Source organism: Dama dama, chromosome 8 (genome assembly GCF_033118175.1).
Source record: "Dama dama isolate Ldn47 chromosome 8, ASM3311817v1, whole genome shotgun sequence".
Lineage (NCBI taxonomy): Eukaryota > Metazoa > Chordata > Mammalia > Artiodactyla > Cervidae > Dama > Dama dama.
In genome coordinates, this window is record NC_083688.1 from 12,237,295 (window position 1) to 12,256,571 (window position 19,277).

Consider the following 19,277-nt stretch of genomic DNA (forward strand, 5'->3'; position numbering starts at 1 on the left):
CATCCAGCAATGCAGAACACACATTTTTCTCAAACTCACATGGAACCAAAATAGACAATATTCTGGGCCATAAAACATACCTTAATGAATTTAAAAGAAGAGAAACCATAAATGTCTGCTCTCAGACCAGAGTAGAATTAGATTAGAAACCAATAGCAGAAAGGTATCTGGAAAAATCTCAAAATATTTGAAGATTAAGGAAATCACTTCTAAGTAACACACGAGTCAAAGAAGAAAACTCCAGGCATTAAACAGTATTTTGAACTAAACAAAAATGAAAATAGAGCTTATCAAAATTTGTTGGCTACAGTGAAAGTACTGCTTAGAGAGAAATTTATAGCAATTAATGCACTTATTAGAAAGGAAGACAGATCTAAACTAAATCATTGAAGTCTACACCTTAGGAAACTAGAAAAAGAAGAGGGAATTTAACTCAAAGAAGACAGAAGAAAGAAATAATTTAAATTAGAACAGAAATAAATGAAATTAAAAATACAAATCAATAGAGACATAAATAAAACCAAAAGATGATTCTTTGAAAAGATCACTAACTTTAATAAGTCTCTAGCCAGGCTAACAAAGGAAAAAAGAAAAGAAAGCGAACACAAATTATTCAAATTATTAATGCTGGAAATGAAAGAGGGGTCATAATTACAGATCCCATGGAAATTTAAAAAGATAATAAAGAAACACTAAGAAAAACTCAATGCTCACCAATTTGATAACCTAGAAGAAGTGGACCAGTTCCTTGAAACACACGATCTGACAAGTCTCACGCAAGAAGAAACAGATGATCTGAATAGGCCTATATCTATTAAATCAATAATTAATAACAGAAAGCACCAGGCCCAGATGGCTTCACTTGTGAAGTATAACAAACATTTAAGGAAGAAATTATACCAATTCTGTGCAATCTCATTCAAAAAATAGAAGCAATTGGAGCACTTACAAATTCATTCTATGAGGCCAGCAACACCCTGATAACCCACAGTAGACAAAGACATTATAAGAAAACAACAGACCAGTATCTCTCATGAGCACAGATGCAAAAGTCCTCAACCAAATATAAGGAAATAGAATCCAACAATATAGTAAAAGAATTATACATCACAACCAAGTGGGATTTATTCCAGGCTTACAAACTTTCACCACTCAAAAATCAACTAATGTATTCCATTACATCAACAGACTAAAGAAGGAAAATCACAAGATCAATATCAGTAGAAGTAGAGACAGCATTTGATAAAACATGACTCCTATTCATGATTTTAAAAAAAAGCTCTCAGTTAATTAAGCCAATTAAAAAATGGATAAAAGACACTGAAAGACTGAATATACAAATGAACTATGAGCTGGCCATAGAGAAAAACAGAACTTTGAGCCTCAGCTGGCAGCAAAACTGCCCAGGAAGCCAATCTCTTACCCAGAGTAAACAGTCCAGGATGCCAGCCTGCTATCAGTCAGACTTGCAGGAAGCCGGATTGTTATTTCTAGTGATGTTCCAGGAGGTTCAACAATAGCTTCTGTAATATGTGGCCCCAAAGGGCCAGGACTTTATTAGTACTGACAGCTTCCTCAATTTTTGTTTCTGCTTCCAACTTAGGACCAACCAGAGAAAAACAAAGATGCCCCCTACTTAATCACATAGATGCCTTGCTTCAAGTCAGCCTGCCTACAGCTTCTCTAGGCCCACAGACTCCAACAGGTATCTGAAGCCTTCCCTTTTTTCCAGTATAAAGCTCCCCCACTCCTCTGCCTGCCTTTGAGTCTCTGCCAAAATGCAAGTGATGATGGCCTGACTCTCTTGCTATGATGAGCTCAGAATAAATAACCTTTGTTTTTATCATGTGGTTGATCTTTGTTTATTTCCATAATGTGAAGAGACATTTCACTGAAGAGGACATGCAGATGGAAAATAAACACATGAAAAGATGTTCTATATCGTCAGCCATTAGGGAAATGTGAATTAAAACCACAATGAACTATCAGTACAAGCCTATCAGAATGGCTAAAATGAAAGTTAGTCATAACAGCAAATGCTTGTGAGGATGTAGAGAAACTGATTACCTCATATATTGATGATGGAAATGTAAAGTGATACAGCCTCTCTGGAAAAGAGTATGACTGTTTCTACAAAAAGTAAATAGGTCAATATAGAACCTTGATTTATGGGTGTTTCTGTTAATTACAACTTATTTAATATATGTTGTTGATTCATTAACATTGATTTCACAGCCAGCAGCACCATAACCCCTGTCTCAGTGAAACTCATCTAACATGCATATTTTCACCCTAAGGCACATCACAGCCTTCTTAAACTTCAGCACTGGGCTTGGAGGCCATTTTAAATAGCAAAGTCACTGACAAAAAGCACAAAGATGCAAAAAAAAAAAAGGCACTAAATAGGGAAAAAGATACTAGTTTACAGAATGTGAGCCAAAATAAGATGACAGAGCATCCCTTGTTTGACTTAGCTGGCATTGGGCGACTCCAATTTTTCCCTGCTTTGTGTGTGTCCATGAATGAAAGCAAAAGTACCTTGAGTATTGATTCTGGGCCACAAAAAAGTTTAGCAAGCACGTAAAATTTCAAATATGGAATCCATGAATAATAATGGACTTATTATTCAATCATTATATGTACATAGTGAGAGGTGTGTGTATATAGTGTGTGTTTGTATATATGTATATTGTGAGAGGTGTGTGTGTGTGTGTGTGTGTGTGTGTGTGTGTGTTGGGGGGATACAGTTTCCTGAGTCAGGACTATTTACAGTTGAAAGAAATTCTGCACTTTACCCAAGGATTTGTCAAAGGCCTGCTTGAAAGCTCTGTGTTCTCCAGGAGCCAAGGAAAGGATTTTGACTTATAGTTTCCTTCCATGCTCTGAGGCACCTTTTGAAAGCTTATTCACTTCCTGTTTCAAGTCCTGTCCAATTGAACAAGAGATTTTCTAAGTTTGCACTAAGCGCTGGCCTTGGGCTTGGCCCTGAGGGGGACACACCTGAGTGAGAGAAGGTCTGTGTTCCGAGGGAAATTGGCACCATCCAAGCTCCCACAGAAGAGGCTTTGAAAGAAGAACTTCTCAGAAGCTGAGTCCGGGGGCACTTTGCAAGATCCCACTCCCTGTTCCCAAATCCGCCCGGAACATGATGGCAGAGGCCTGATGGGTCTCAAAGATTCACGGGGTGTCCAGCGGGGTTAGAGCAGTTGGAGGGGGAGCTGGAGGGAGAAGGGGAAGGAACAGCTTGCCTCTTTCACCATAAGTTGCATATTACAAAAAAGGCACATGTTATGAACAAACCTTTTAGTTTATACTTTAACAATATCATCTCTGAAACCGTGATAAATAAGTATTTCCAGAAGCTTATGAAAACAAGCCCTAGTTAAACCAAGGGAAGTCTGACCAGGAGTTACCCACACCCTTTCAGAGCCTTGGTTCCCCATTGACCACTCATGGACCCTGTAGTTCACCCCACTTTCAGGATCAGCCCCTACTTTGGAACCTAACTAGTTGTCTTAAGTGGGCAGGAAGAGGAGCGTGTTCCTGGTGATGGGAACATCATGTGCAAAGGCCCTGAGGTAGGAGGGAGCACAGGCAATTTGAGGTTTTCCAAGAAGGCCTATGTGACTGGGGTGGGAAGATGTGGAGGCAGGGATGGTGAGGCAGTTGAGGCTGGAGAGAGGAGGGGCCTTGTGGGGTTGGAGTTGCCTCTCATCCTCCAAGTCATGGGCTATCATTTAAGATGCTCTGTGTGAGCTGGGGGAGCCAAGAGCTGGGGGAGATACAGAACTTTCCCATCAGCTCTTGTCTTCTCATTCAGCCATCTGCGTGAAGCACACCCATATGGTGATGTTTTGTTCCAACTTTCTGAAGTCTGGAGCCAACACAGAGGCCTGTCGACTTACTTTTTTCAGTGTTTTCTTCCTGGAAACTTCTTTGTTCTGAGATAGTACAGAACCATCAGAGGATCAGTACAAGGACCAGAAAGGCCCTGAGGCTGGCACATCTTACCCTGGGGACCTGTCCCTCTTCTCCATGTCATTCTCCCTTCTCTGCTAGCAGAGGGTGTGGGGGGCAGGCCTGGACTCAGACCAGCAGGGGCATGGACTAGGAGGAGAAGCTCAGGGCAGGGCCAAGGCCCAGACACCAGCCCGTGGCAGCTCAGTAGTTAGTTAGGAGGCTCCAGGGAGGTGAGATTCAGGAGGGATGTGAGTGTGCCAATGAAGAATCTGCTTTTCACAAGGAGCTTTGTGGGACCCAGCAGTACCCAAACGTGAGGCTGGAGCTCAGCGGTGGAACCATGAGCAGGACCCTGGGAGCTCCAGCAGGGAGGGATGAGCACAGAAGAGGACAGAGGCTGAGGCCCAGGTTGGCGCTGGCTGGCTGGAGAGAGGGTGTGGCTCAGCTGACGTCAGCCACCCCCATGCATCAAACGCTCACCAGGCTCCAGGGACTGGCCCTGCACTGAATCCTGGTCACCAACAATAGTGCACAACTACTGAGTGATTTCTGCATACCTGGCATGGTACTGGGCGCTCACACATTTTATCCCATTTAACCTCATGAAGTGGTAACTATCATTATATTTATTTAACAGAGAAGGTAAATGAGACTCAGAGAGGTGAACTGTGACTTGCCCGAGTCACACAGCACATAGCAGTGAGAGCTGGGATTTGAACGCCGGTATGTTTGGCTCCACAGTTCAAAGTCTGAACTGCTATCCTGTGCCCCTTGGTGATGGGGAGTAAGAGTGGCCCCAAGAGGCAGAAAGGGAGAGGGACAGGGTGGAGGCTGGGTTGTGTGCATCTTCCTAGAGCAGACATCTGGGCACCTTCCTGAGCAGCTGTCTCCTTGTCCTGCAGCCAGGCCAGCACGGCCATCCAGGGGGTCACGTTATAGTCACCATGGCAGCCATGCTGCAACAGCGAGGCCACATCAGCCATGGATAATCGAAGGCTCAGTGTGAATGCACCAGTGACAGGCTCAGGTCACAGATGGTCTCCTTACCTTGAGGACGCATCTCTCACTGCTCTATCCACACCCCATCATCTGCCCCCAGCTCCCTCCCTGAGTTCACTTCTTGTCTTGTCTCTTGCTGACCCTCTCTGGCCCTGCTAGCCTTGGCTACTCCATGAGTGCATCTTGCTTTATGAGCACCCAAACCCCCAAAAGTGTAGTCGTCCCTCCTCTTAGCACCCCCGTTCCCCCACCCAGACCCTCTGCCTGGCTTGGCCCCAGCAGCCTGCCACTTCCTCAGACAGCCTCCCCGCCACCCGTCCTGAATGAGGTCCCTGATTCCCACTGATCACTGTATCATTAATTATTTTACATAGTTCATCGAACCCCATAGTCATATATTAATTAGAAGCTCTTTAACATCTGTGAGTCATGACGCAGCTGGACTGTTGGTTACCTGAGGAGAGGGCTGGGGCTATGCTCCTCTTTGCTGGGGCCCGTGTTTAGCGCAGAGCTTGGAGTGTAGTAGTTATTCAATGAACAGTTGCTGAATGAATAAATGGGTCACTCAGTTCAGTTCAGTTCAGTTCAGTTCAGTCACTCAGTCGTGTCTGACTCTTTGCAACCACATGGACTGCAGCACGCCAGGCCTCCCTGTCCATCACCAACTCCCGGAGTTTACCCAAACCCAAGTCCACTGAGTTGGTGATGCCATCCAACCATCTCATCCTCTGTTGTCTCCTTCTCCTCCTGCCTCCAATCTTCCCCAGCCTCAGGGTCTTTTCAAATGAGTCAGCTCTTCTCATCAGGTGGCCAAAGTATTGGAGCTTCAGCTTCAACATCTGTCCTTCCAATGAATATTCAGGGCTGATTTCCTTTAGGATGGACTGGTTGGATCTCCTTGCAGTCCAAGGGACCCTCAAGAGTCTTCTCCAACACCACAGTTCAAAAGCATCAGTTCTTCGGTGCTCAGCTTTCCTTATAGTCCAACTCTCACACCCATATATGACTACTGGAAAAAACATAGCCTTGACTAGACAGACCTTTGTTGGCATAGTAATGTCTCTGCTTTTTAATATGCTCTCTAGGTTGGTCATAACTTTCCTTCCAAGGTCCTTATCCCCATTTTAACACAGAAACTTGGGTGCAGAGAGGTTATGCCAGAGATTGGAACTGACCTTGGGTCTGTCTGACTCCCTAACCAGTGCTCATGACTTTGAGCTGTGTTCAGCCCATCGCTCCACATGTTTCAGGTAGAAATGACAAATTTGAAAAAGAAAAAGAGACACAAATGTATGAATGTCAATGATATGCTAAGCACTGTGGTAGATAGTGGAAATAAATTAAAAAAAGGATAAGACACAGTGCTTTCTCTTGGGGAATGAATCAGAGATGTGTATCTGGGTTACGGGAACCCTGAGGAGGGCCAGGGCTCACCTTACCTGGTGGTTGGTAGGAGAAGGGGGTCAGGGGTTTGTAAGGGCATGGCCTTGCAAGATCAGTAGAGTTTCCCGTACAGAGCAGGGAACTGGGCTCCTGGCACAGGGAAGAGCAAGCACGCTATTTAAGCCCACATTGTAATTCACACATGGAAAGAAGCTCCATAGACAATACTGATGGGATAACAGGGAGAAGGGACGCCAGGCACCAGCCTCTCCACCCTCATCTCACACCCCATTCTCCAGCCGTTCCAGACCATGTGCTCTTCCTTGAACAGGTCAAAAGCTTCCAAGTCTCTGAATCTCAGCAGGTGCTGTTCCGCCTGCCTGGCATGCCCTTCCACCATGCCCACCTGATAAACTCTCCCTCCTCCTTCAGCGTCACCTGTTTTGTGATGCCTTCCCGACCTCCCCAGGCAGATTCACACAAGCCCTGCCTGGAGCTCCCCAGTTCCCACATGTCCCTGCAGCCAGCACCACCCACTGCACCAGACTCACCTGTTCCTGGGTGCTCCTCACTCACCAGGCTTGGTACTGTTGGGTGCCTGAATGAATGAATGAGTGGGCAGGTGAGTGAGTGAGTGAAGACATCAGGCCATGGAGAGGTGGAGGGACCTCTGCAGTTATCCCTGTCCTCCTGAAGGGTTTACATCAAAGGTCATAAACCCGCTGTGACTCACAGACAGGGATTTTGAGGACTGGAAATATCATGTAAAGGTCTGCATTCTGTCTCCTGCATCTAGATAAAAAGGCAGTGTTATTCTGATCCTTTACAAAATAGCTTTATTGAGGTGTAAGTTAGTTACATAGCATAAAATTCACTTTTCTGATGGATATACATCAGTGGGCTTTAGTATGGTACAACCACCATTACTATTTAATTTTAGAATATTTCCATTACCTCTAAAGAAACTGTGTACCCCTTAGCAGTCACTCCCCATACCCTGCCTCATCCCCTGAAACCATTGATCTCCTTTATGTATTTCTGGACTTCCCTATTCTACACATTTTATGTAAGTGGAACTGTCTTAGCTCAGGCTGATATAACAAATACCACAGTCCAAGTATTGGCTTGAACAATAAAAATTATTTCTCATAGTCCTGGAGGCTGGGAAGTCCATGATCAGAGTGCTAATATGGTTGTGTCCTGGTTTTCCAGACAGTCAACATCTTGCTTTGTTTTTGCACAGCAGAGAGAAAAGAAAAATCATTTCCCTCATTTCTCTTCTTATAAGGACACTAATCTCATTCGTGAGGGCTCCACCTTCATGACCTAACTACCACCCAGATTCTTCACCTCCAAATACAATCATATTAGGGATTAAGCTTAAACATATGAATTTGAGGGGGGAAACATTCAGTCTGTAGGAGGAACCATACAATATGTGGTCTACATAAATTTTACATAATTTTCAATGTTAATTTATATTGTAGCGTGTGTGGGTACTTTATTTCTTTTTACTGTAGAATACTATTCCATTGTTCACACACCTGGTATTTTCTTTATCCACTCATCAGTTGATGGATACTTAGGTTGTTTCCAGACTTTTGCTATTTTAAATAATGCTTCTGTGAACACTTGTGTACATATTTTTATGTGGACATATGTTTCCATTTCTCTTGGGCATACCCTGAGGAGTAGAATTGCTGGGTTATATGTTACTCTGTGTTTAACTCTTCAAGGAACTGTCAAACTACATTTCAAAACAACTGCAGCCTTTTACATTCCCACTAGCAATGTGTGAAGATTCCAGTTTATCTACATCCTTGCCTACACTCATTATTATTCATCTTTTTTATTATATTCATCCTATTGGCTGTGAAGAGGTATGACGTTGTAGCTTTGATTTTCATTTCTTAAATGATTGATGATGCTGAGCATATTATAAGCAATTTATAGATCTTTGGAGCAATGTCTATTCAGTCCTCTGCCTTAAAAAAAAATCAGCTTGTTTGTCTTTTTAATGATGAGTCATAAGTGTTACTTGTATATTCTGAAGCCAGTTTCTTATCAGGTATATGACGTGCAGATATTTTCTCCCATTGTATAGGTTGTCTTCCTACTTTCTAGGTGGCGCCCTTTGAAACACAAAATTTTAAAATTTTGATCAAGTCAACTTATTTATTTTTTTCTATTCTTATTTGTGCTTTTGGTGTCATAATTAAGAACTAATTCACTAACTCAAGGTCACAGAGATTTACCTCTATGTTTTCTTCTCACAGTTTTACAATTCTGACTCTTACATTTGGTCTAAGGTCCATTTTGAGATAAATTTTGTGAAGTGATTCATTCTGATGCATGATGAAGTGATGTCCAACTTCATACATGTGTTTATCCAGTTGTATTGGTATCATTTGTTGAAATGATTATTCTTTCTCCATTGAATTCTCTTGGCATCCTTCACCCTTGTTGAAACCAATTGACCACACACACCTTACTCTGTTTGTAGATATTTTATTGTATTAGGTGTTGTTATAAATGGAGTCGTTTACTTAATTTTATTTTCAACTGTTTACTTAATTTTATTGTTCATTGCTAATGCATAGAAATATTGGGTTGGCCAAAAAGTTTGTTTGGGTTTTTCTTTAGATACTTGTGGAAAACCTAGAATGAATTTTTTGCCAGCCAAATATAATTGATTTTTGCTTATTTAATTCATATTCTGCAATTTTGCTGAATTCATCTGTGAGTTTTAATAGTCTCTTCTGGGATTTCTTTAAGATCTTCTGTGTTCAAGATCATGCTATCTGTGAAAGGAAAAAAATTTCTTTTCAACATAGACGTCTTTATTTATTTATTTTTTTCTCTTGCTTAGCTGCCCTGGCTAAAACCCCCAGGACAATGTTAAATAGAAGTGGTCAGTGTGGATGTCCTTGTCTTATTCTTGACATTAAGGAAAGAAGCATTCAATGTTTATCATTAATTAGGATGTTAGTAGGTATTCCCATTGTTGTTCCCTTTATTAGGCTTAGGAAGCTTCCTCCATTCTAATTTTGGAGATGGATTCACCAAGGACAGAGAGGCTGACGCACTTGCATGAAGGTGGTGGTTTCGTCACTGAGTTGTGTCTGATTCTTGAGACCCCATGGACTGTAGCTTGCTAGGCTCCTCGGTCATGGGATTCTCCAGGCAAGAATACTGGAGTGGGTTGCCATTTCATTTAGGAAGTAGTCTGACATTCTAATTTTAGAGATGAATTCACCAGGGCCAGAGAGGTTGATACACTTGCTGATACTCATGACAAAAACCTGGATTTCCAGTGGTCACAGCTATCATCAGCCATAATACCTGGAGGAACCTGGCAGCTACACGCATTACTCACCCAGCACGTGCCTGAACCTATGCTGCGGGCATTGAACCATCTCCTCTAACCCTCACTGCAACCCAATGAAGTACCTAATTTTAATTATTCATATTTCTTAATTTTATTTACTTATAATTCCATTGCATTTGATTTTCTCATCATGAAGGGAAACATATGCTTGTTCTAAAGAATTCAAGTACTAGAAAAATGCAAATGCCAGAAAGTGACAGTTCCATCATCCTACTCCACTTATTCCCACTTCACAGATGAGGCAACTAAGGTTTACAGTGTTTTCTAGATGGCCAAGCCTTAGTCTCAGTGGACACACAGCTAGGTTCTCTGCTCACCTGATGTGATACCAGTAACTCAGTGAGTTGCAAAGGCCCTGGGGAGGTCTCAAGCAAGTGGAAACAACTGGCTCACTTGAATGGACTGTTTTTCTGCTGGGTAAGTGCCAGCAAATCAATATTCAATTGTGCCACCTAGTACGGTAGCCCACTCCCGACTAAGGGATGACAGAGAAAAACACTCCTGATGAAATCTAAATAAGGGTGTCCTGAGAAACCTGGACAGAGACATGTGCAGACGCTCTCAAGGGGTCCGTTAATCTGAGGCTGATGAATTACCTGGGAAGGTGCCACTGGCATCCATGCTCAGGACAGAAGCTGCGTAATTACTTCTCTCGTGATGGTTATCTGGAGGGAGCCAGTCCATTTTTCTCCTTTATTACCACTGAATTTCAGGAAAGTGCTGAATCTCTCACTCCTACCTCCCCCCACCCTTTTCTAAATGTTGGATTTATTTGATGACTTTACTAAGTCTGGGGTCAGAGCATGCCTTGAAGTAAGGAAAATTTGGCCCCTGAGCCCATTTGCAAGAAGGATTCCTTCTTTCCCTTTCTCTTTCTTTCTCACCTCCTCCCCCATCCTCTCCATCCCTTCCTTCCTTCCATTCACAAGTTTATACTGAGTGCCTCTTAGAAATTCAGCTCTGGGCAAGTCCCTGGGGAAGACCAGGGATTCTATGCTCACGGGTCAGTGAGGAAGACCACGCTGAAGAAGCAATAGTGGCAAAATGTAAGAGTGTCATGAGAAGAACTGTCTGGGGAGCTCTGAGATTATATGACAGGGGATTAGATTAGATCATGGAAAGTCTCTCAAAGGAGGCGATGTCTTGGTTGAGATCTGAAGAATGAGTCATAATTAACCAGGCTAAGAAGTCCTGTGTGTATGTGCTAAGTTGCTTCAGTAGAGTCCGACTCTGCAACACTATGCTCTGTAGCCTGCCAGGCTCCTCTGTCCATGGGATTCTCCAGACAAGAATACTGGAGTGGGTAGCCATGCTCTTCTCCAGGGGATCTTCCTGACTGGGACTGAACCCCTGTCTCCTGCATTGGCAGGCAGGTTCTTTACCACTAATGTCACCTGGTCCTGGTGGATGCAATTTGATCACAAGCCAATAGTATGATGCACCCCCAACAAGCTCTCAACAGACAGAAATAATAAAGGTCTGATGGCCTTCCCTCATAGCTCAGTTGGTAATCATCTGCCTGCAATGCAGGAGACCTGGGTTTGATTCCTGGGTTGGGAAGATCCCCTGGAGAAGGAAATGGCAACCCACTCCAGTATTCTTGCCTGGAGAATCCCATGGACAGAGGAGCCTGACAGGCTACAGTGTATGGGACACGACTTAGCGGCTAAACCACCACCACCTTGAATGTGGGAGATGAGAACCTGTCTGTATTTTCTGGGCTGCTCAGAGGTTCCCTGAAATGTGGAGTTCATGTGAGAGATGCTAGTATTAACCTCCTCATTTTACAAAACAAGAGATCTGAGACTTTGAGAGGTGAAGTAACTGGCAGAGGGTCACTCAGCCAGTGAATGGCAGAGCTGGTACCACCAAAACCTGCCTCTGGGAGGTAGGCTCAGGGCTACCAAGGATGATGCCCTGTGGGCAGAGCTGCCTCAGAGGAAAGAGTTTCCCATAAAGGGAAGAGCCAAGCAGAGAGCAGGCCATGTGCTGGCAGGAATTGTGTGGGTATCTCAAGATCTTGGTGGAGTCTGGGGAGGGGTTGGACAACCTCTGATGTTCTTTCCAAGCCTGGGGTTCTGGAATTCTGTGCTCAGAGAAAGGGGAAGTAGGCCAGTGGCTGGAAAAGCCTTCCTACCACAACTGACTTTATCTTCCTCTTCACAGTCTTTGACAGTTTCTGCTGCAGTCCAGGGTGCCAATAGGAATGAGCCATGAAATGATTTCCTAAGCAAACATTTCTGAGCCCTTAGGCTTTCAGGGCCCTAAATGCTGGACTTAGGCATTGATCTCCTCCAGACTGATTGCAAAAAATGGCCCCAGCTTCTCCCTCTTCCTTGTGTCTGTATTCTTTACAGCTCCTGCCATCAAGAGATAGGAGCCTGTTCTTTACAGAGTGTCAAGAGTGGGATACAGACCTTACCAGAGAGGGAAGACATGCATGGAAGGCAGCCATCTCTTCCTGTTTGTTGGGGAAGAGCAAGGCCTGGCTCCAGGGAGGACACCTCCACCCAGAATGGCCAGGGGCCAGCTGGCCTCTGAGCCCAGAGGAGGTAGGTTTTGTCCCTGACACCTATCAGAAACCAAAGGATCCCAAACCTCATCTACACCTTCCCTTATTCCTCTTTGGAGGAAGGACACAGGTCAGCTGGGCCTCTAGGGCTGGGTTGCTGGACTTCAGCTGCTCTGAACCCATGGGTGTGAGCCCCCCTGGGATGCCCTCCTCACATCTGGGCTGAGACCCAGAGGCCAGTGGTGAGCAGAGTGTGCAGGGCCAGACCCTGGCTGTCTCCTCCTGCCAGAAGTGAGGGGAACAGACGGGAAAATGATGCAAACCCAGAGGCGTGTTCAGAGCTGGGTTGTCAGTCATCCACAAACCTGACGAGTGTTCCACCAGAGCAGGTCGAGTGGCCGAGGGAATTTAAGTGAGCACCTCATTTGATCTGCCTTCTCTTTCTCCACCACTTGACAGGTCAGGCCCACCCTGGCCTCTGCTGGGTACTGTCCCTATCCCCCAGACCTGGTCCCACACTACCTCTGAGTGGGTTTCTAAAGCACAATTTTGACCGCATCGCTCCCTACTGTATTCCATGGTTCCTCATTTCCTGCTAGAGGAAGCAGCTTAGCTTCCCAAGCCAGGTCACCAGGATTAGACCTGTAACAGCCACGCAGGAAGGTGTGGCAGGGCAGTGATTAAGACCTAAACTCTAGAGTCGAGATCCAAATGAGGTGTCTGCCACCTACCACCAGCTGTGTGACCTTGGGCATGCTACTTAACCTCTCTGAACCTTAGTTTCCTCATCTATAACCTGGACATCATATCCACACAGAGTGTTATTAAGAAGATAAATGAGATAGCTCTTGTAGATGGCTTACAACAGTGTTAGATGCATGACAGCTCTCCATCTGTGCTGACTCTTGTAATTTTTTTTTTCTTTTGGTCTGGTCAGCATTTTTCCTTTGAGATCAGGCCCTCTTCTCACTCTTGATCACAAAGGTGACCCTTGGGCTGACCACTCAGACAAGATAATGCATTTCCTTCTAAGTTCAGCCAGCAGGAGCTGAATGTTCTGTCACTTGTAACCATACAGGCCAGGTCTGCCTCTGCAACTTTCCTTGTACCCCCAACTCCTGGACCTGAATCTCCAACCCTAGCCTCATCAATTGGCCCCTAATACATGCCTAGCACATTCCTGTCTCTGTGCTTTTATTTTTGTTGTTTCCACCCTCTGCCTGGGTGCTATATCCCCTATAGACTCTTGGTTCACCCAAATGTTTCCCATGCTTCAGTGTACCAGCACCCCTGGGCCTTGCAGGCAGAGCACAGAGGACAGAAATGGACTCTGGGGCCAGAGACGTTTGGTTTCATCACCACCCCACTCCTCACTTGCTGTGTGACCTTAGACTTGTTATTTAACTCCTCTAAGCTTTGGTTCATTTGTCTTGCATATGCAAAGGGTAACCCCAATCCCACAGGCTTCTTAAATGGATTGAATGTGATAGTTCATGAAAAGGACTTGGTGCACGTGGGTGCCTAATAATTGCTGGTTGACACAATGGGTGCTGAGCTGACATAAGCCAGTTCTACCCTGGCACTTCACCTCCAGAAGGGCAGGCATGATCCCTGGGAAATCTCAGCCAACAGACTCGCTTTGAGAAGGAGAAATAGAAAATATTCTAATTCCAAAGAGTAAATGTCAGAGGCTCGTGAAGGATTCTGTTTCTGAAAATAAACCCCTGGCACAGAAGGGAAGGAGGGGAGAAGGGAGGGAGAGGAGGGGAAGGAGGTGGAGGACCAGGGTGAGAGGCAGAGATGAGATACCCAGCCTGGGAGAGGCAGAGTGTGAGACGGGGGTGTGACTGTGACCCAAGGTGCCTCCTCAAGACCCTGGGGAGGGAGTTCAGGCAATCTGAAACCTCTGGGCATTCTGGAGGTAATGGGGAGCAGAGGACCTGATCCCGGTCAGGGGACTGTAGTGTCAATGGGACCAATGCAGGGATGACCAGTCATCTTCGTCAAATCTCTCATCAAACCTCGATGCCATGAACCCAGCAAAGCTGAGGATGCCATCTGGGGTGGGAGTGGGTAGGTGGTCAGAAACCTTGAAAAATCATAAGTTTCTAATCAGAGCCCTCCTTGTGGTTCTGTCCCAGCCCCTGGGCCCATGGGTGGCAGGTAGGTCTGTGAAGTTCCTTCTTGGCTTCTGCTCCCATCTTGAGTCTTCCTTGCTCTGAGTTCATTCATCCTAAGTCACTAGGCTAGCTGCAGACTTAATCTGGATTTCTGCTCAGATGTGACCTTATGGGGGGGCTTTCCTGACTCCCACATCTAGCATAGCAGCCCAGGACCCTCTTTTCCTTGACAGAGCTCATATCTGTTTATTGGCACATAGTAACTTCCACGAACACTCCAGAATGTCCACACCCTGGCAGGCACCAGGGTGAGGGGAGCACCCGGCCTGGAAGCAGGAGACAGACTTGGGAAGATTTAGTTTCCACATAGTGCACATGAAGGGCAGTGCTGACCATACCGTGCCCTATCTGAAGCCCCCCCCCCCATGGCTCCGGATCACTCCCGGGATAAACGCAGCCAGCCTGAGCTGTGGTCACAAACCCTGTCCCTCCCCAGCCCTCAAGCTTCCCCGAGCACTCTGGGCTCCAGCCCCTGGATGTGTTCTTGCTCTCTTCCTTGCCCTGTTTCTGCTTCCCCAGGACTTTGCCCGTGCTCCCTCTCTTTCCCCAGTGCTCCCGTCACCTAGCTGCTGCCTGCTTATCCTTCTCCCCATCACCTCATCCTCAGGAATGCACTCCGTGGCTTCTCCTCTGGCTCAGCTCCCAGCTGTGGAGAGGGCGTCTCACGTCTCCACGGAGCTTCCTTAGCTTTCCGGGCCACAGCCACAATTGCACGTATGTTAGGGCAGCTCTGCGGGACTCCCTCAGCCAATTGTAAGCAAAGTTGAGTCTTTCCTTCCTGCCCTGTGCTGTCTCCATCACGGCTCCTGACTCAATACATACAGGTGGAGTGAGTGAATGAATGAAAGGATATGGGCAGGTCAGGGGGGATGACTATACGCCCGACAGAGGATGAGGACAGGGACAGGTTGTTTCTCTGTGCCTTCAGCCCAGCCAGGCCCACCCAACACCTTCATTCAGGAAAACGCGCCATGAGTTGACCAGCACCACCACCTGCCAACTGAGAGGGGGTTTGTCCTGACACGATCGCCTCTTCTTAGAAGCCTTCCCTGAGCACCTGAATCTCCATGGAGCTCACTCCTTCCTCTTCTGCACTATGTCTGCACCTTCCACAGGCTTCCCTTTTTTCTCACTTCATGTAAGTGTCAAAATATCATTTATATTAGAGCCCTTCCCCACTACCAGACACTTCCTCAAGGCAGGGGGCATGTCTGATTCAGTTCTGCGTCTGTAGCCCTCGTTAACGTTCACAATGGTTTGTCCCTCACTTTGTTTTTAAGTGGAACCAACTGGACAATTCCCTGTGAGTCAGCCTCTGCCCTTGTCTGGCTTCAGTTTCTCCTTCTGTGAGATGGGGTGGTAACACTCCCACCTCTCTGGGGCTGTGAGGATGCAGTGAGGAGATGTGGGTGAGGTGCCCATGCAGCCTCTGTGCCCAAGAGGGGCTGCTGCCCTGATAGGTGGGGAGCCCAGGGTGTTCACTCACCTGCCTCCACCCCAGGACATTTGCTGCTATTTCCTGGGATGCTGCTAAGCCATCACTAAGCTCTTCAGCGACATTTTACCATTTTGTCCTCACAACTCACAGCAGGGCTGAGATAAAGATTTGAAATGTAAACCCTCAGTCACCCAGCTGGTTAAAAGCACCGCAGAGGCCCTGCTGCTCCTAAAGCAAAGACCCATCTTTGAGCTTGGCTTTAGGACCAGTTCCTGTCCAGTTCCTGTCCAGTTCCTGTCCAGCCCCCTCCAGCCCCACCCACACAAACCTGGATGTAGAAACTGAGGCTCAGAGAGATAATGAGACTCCCCAAGGCCACCCCACCTGGAGACAGCAGAGCCAGATTCAAATGTAGGCCTCTTGGGAACAGTCCCTGGGCTCCAATGGCCCTACCGACCTCCCAGAAACCGTGCCTCCAGGAAGTTTTTCTCCCCCTGCTCCCCCAGCCTTTTCACAACTGGTAAAGATGCTTCCTCCTGGAGTCTGCGTTTCACAGTCACGCACTTCCTGTCCCAGGATGCTCAGTGACTCGAACTCCACCTGCCTCCTGCTCTGGACCCTCCTTGCACTCAGACTCACACTGATTTCCTTCCCCCAACTTCTCACATCTGTCCATGTGGACCGGAGCCCACGGGAGGAGTTGGAGGCTCTGATCTGTGTGGGCCGTGTCTGCCGAGGACGCAGGAGCCTTTGAAGGGAATGAGTGACTCATAATCACATGGTTTGGGTCCAGCCTGAGGCCCATGAGGATGCTCCCTGGGCACCTCATTAAAGAGCTAAAGTGGCTGGTTTCAGGGCGTCCGAGGACAGTGCAGCTAGTCTGTCTGCTCTGGTCTAAGCAAGGAGAAGCATCTAGATACAGGCACACAGGTGGGGCTGAGCATCAGCATCTGAGCACAGTCTCGCTGGCATCACCTGTAGAGAGTCACCAGTCGTGGCCTGAGTTGGTCACAGGGACTGCGGGCACATGGGGGGTCCCTGGTTTCCCTGGTTCCCCCTTCAGCCCATCATGTAGCAACATCTCTGGGTGCTGCCAGGATCCTGCATTTGACAAGTATCGTTGAACCAGGACTCTGGACCGCAGCCCTCTTCTTGTCTCCTTTATTCAGCTACTCAGGCTGTTAGGCCATGAACTGGGAGGGAACAGGAATAGAAATAGGGTGTCTACTCTCAGAGGTTCATAGTCTGATGGGGGAGGCAGGTGCCGAAGAGGACAAGCACAGAGCAGATTGGTTCAGGTCACGATGGGGGTGAAAGCAGGTCTGTATTTTAGAGACACTGAAGCCAGGTCAGAGGCATGTGTGCTTGAGCTCTGGCCCTGCCACTGACTGACTATGGGACTCTGGGCCTGTTACTTACCTCCCTGAATCTAGGTTTAGTCGTCTCTACAATGGGATCATGTTGGGATTTTGGGAGGACTGAATTAAGTGCTTGGCACAGTGCCCGACACCCAGTAGGTGCTTATTAGACAGTAGCTCTTATTTATGCATCCAGCAAGCAGGTGTTAGTTGAGCACCTGCTATGTGCCTGGTCCTGGCCTGAGAATTCACTGGTGAAGAAAAGCCAGATGCAGTCCCTATTCCCAGGGATCTTAGGGTCTTAATCACAGTTGAATTCAAATCATACACAGATCAGCATTGAAGGGGAGAGTGAAGTCCTAGGGGGCCTGTAAAGAGGGTCCTTCCCAGGAGATGGAGAGGTGAGCATAGATGCTGAGTCTTTAGGGGTAAACGACAGAGCTGGATGTCAAGTTGGGTGCTGGAGGAAAAGCAGGTGTCCAAGATAGGCTCCTGGCTCGGTAACTGGGTGGATGGATGAAGGTGCCACTCATGGAGAGTGAGGACTGGGGAGGAGCCAGGTTTCTGGGGCAGGGAGTTCATGAGCTTGGACTTGGACATGCTGAGTTGTGATGACACTGATGCTCCTTACATGATGCAGAGTTGGGGGCCTTGGGGGTCTTGTTCTGCCAACCCTGGGCTGGGAAGTCCTGAGGGATCCAGAGGAGAAAGACCAGTCCTGTTCTCAAGAGGCTCACACTGGGGGTCCACAGACCTTTATGGGTGGAGGTCTTTTGGGGCACAGAAACTGATGGGGGTGCAGGAAGGAGGTCGGGGTTGACTCTGCAGGGGTCACCTATGGGCTGAGTCCAAGAGGATGTGTAGATTCACTGACAGACACATGTAGGGCCAGGAGGTGGCCTGCAGGGGTCCAGGGGTGCATGGAGGGAGTGCCATGAGGTCAAGGAATTGGGAGCCCTTAGGATGCTCAGCCTTGGCAGCACGGGAAGCCAGGAGTGGGCAGGATTCAGAGTAGGAGGGGCCTGGAATGCTGGGGACAAAGTTTTCATTTGAACATGTGGACCACAGGACCTCACCGTCTTTTCTTGTTTCAACAGGGCCGTGCATTTGGGGAAGGTACTGGGTGCAGATGAAACAGGGAGAGGGCTCTGGCAGCGAAGACATCATTTTGGAGGCCTCCGCAAGGGTTCAGGTGCAGATGAGAGCAAGGTGGCTACAGTAGGATGGCAGGAAGTGAGTGGGTACCAGTGGCCTCAGGGGAGCAGACAGGACTTGGGGCCCATGAAGGGCATGGCGCTGATTACAGTCAGAGGGCTCAGGAGCTGCAGAAAATCTGGCAATGCTGGCTGAGTGCTCAGAGAACCACCAGCAGGGATGACAGGCAGGTCCCTGAAGGGCCACTCTACAGGGGATGTGTCACATGACGTAAGGAGCATCTCGCCCACCTGGGGACCACAGGTGATGGTGGTGGGGAGGTGACTGGAAGTGATAGGAACGAACGTGCAGTGTTTACGACAGGCCAGGATTTGTCCTCAGGGCTTTACATGGACATGTGTGATAATCATCACAACAGTTCTGTGAGCTGCGTGCTGTTATCACCCCATTTTACAGATGAGACACAGACAGACTCGGTAACTGGCCCAAGGCCACACAGCTAGTTAGTGGCAAAGCAGGGACTTGAACCTAGACTCTAATTAATTCCTGAGTCTGTGCTCTTAACCACCATTCTTTGTGGGCTGGAGAAGATAACCACGCTGGGCTGCTACCTGGAAGCAGCTATCATGACACAGGATAAGACCGCCAGCAAATCAGGTAGTGGGCAATCACTTCCAGCTGTAGGGATCAGAGAAGGCTTCCAGGAGGAGGCAGCATTTTACCTTGGTGCTAAGGAGCAGGGAGCATTTGAACAGAAGAGTGATAATATATCAGTCAGGGTGGTTATTACAAGCAACAGAATGAGTGGCTGATGATTTAAGCTGAAAAGGAATTTATTACATAGATGGGGGTGACTTGCAGAATCACTGAGAGAGTTGGAAAGTCAGGCTTAGGGGTTGTGACC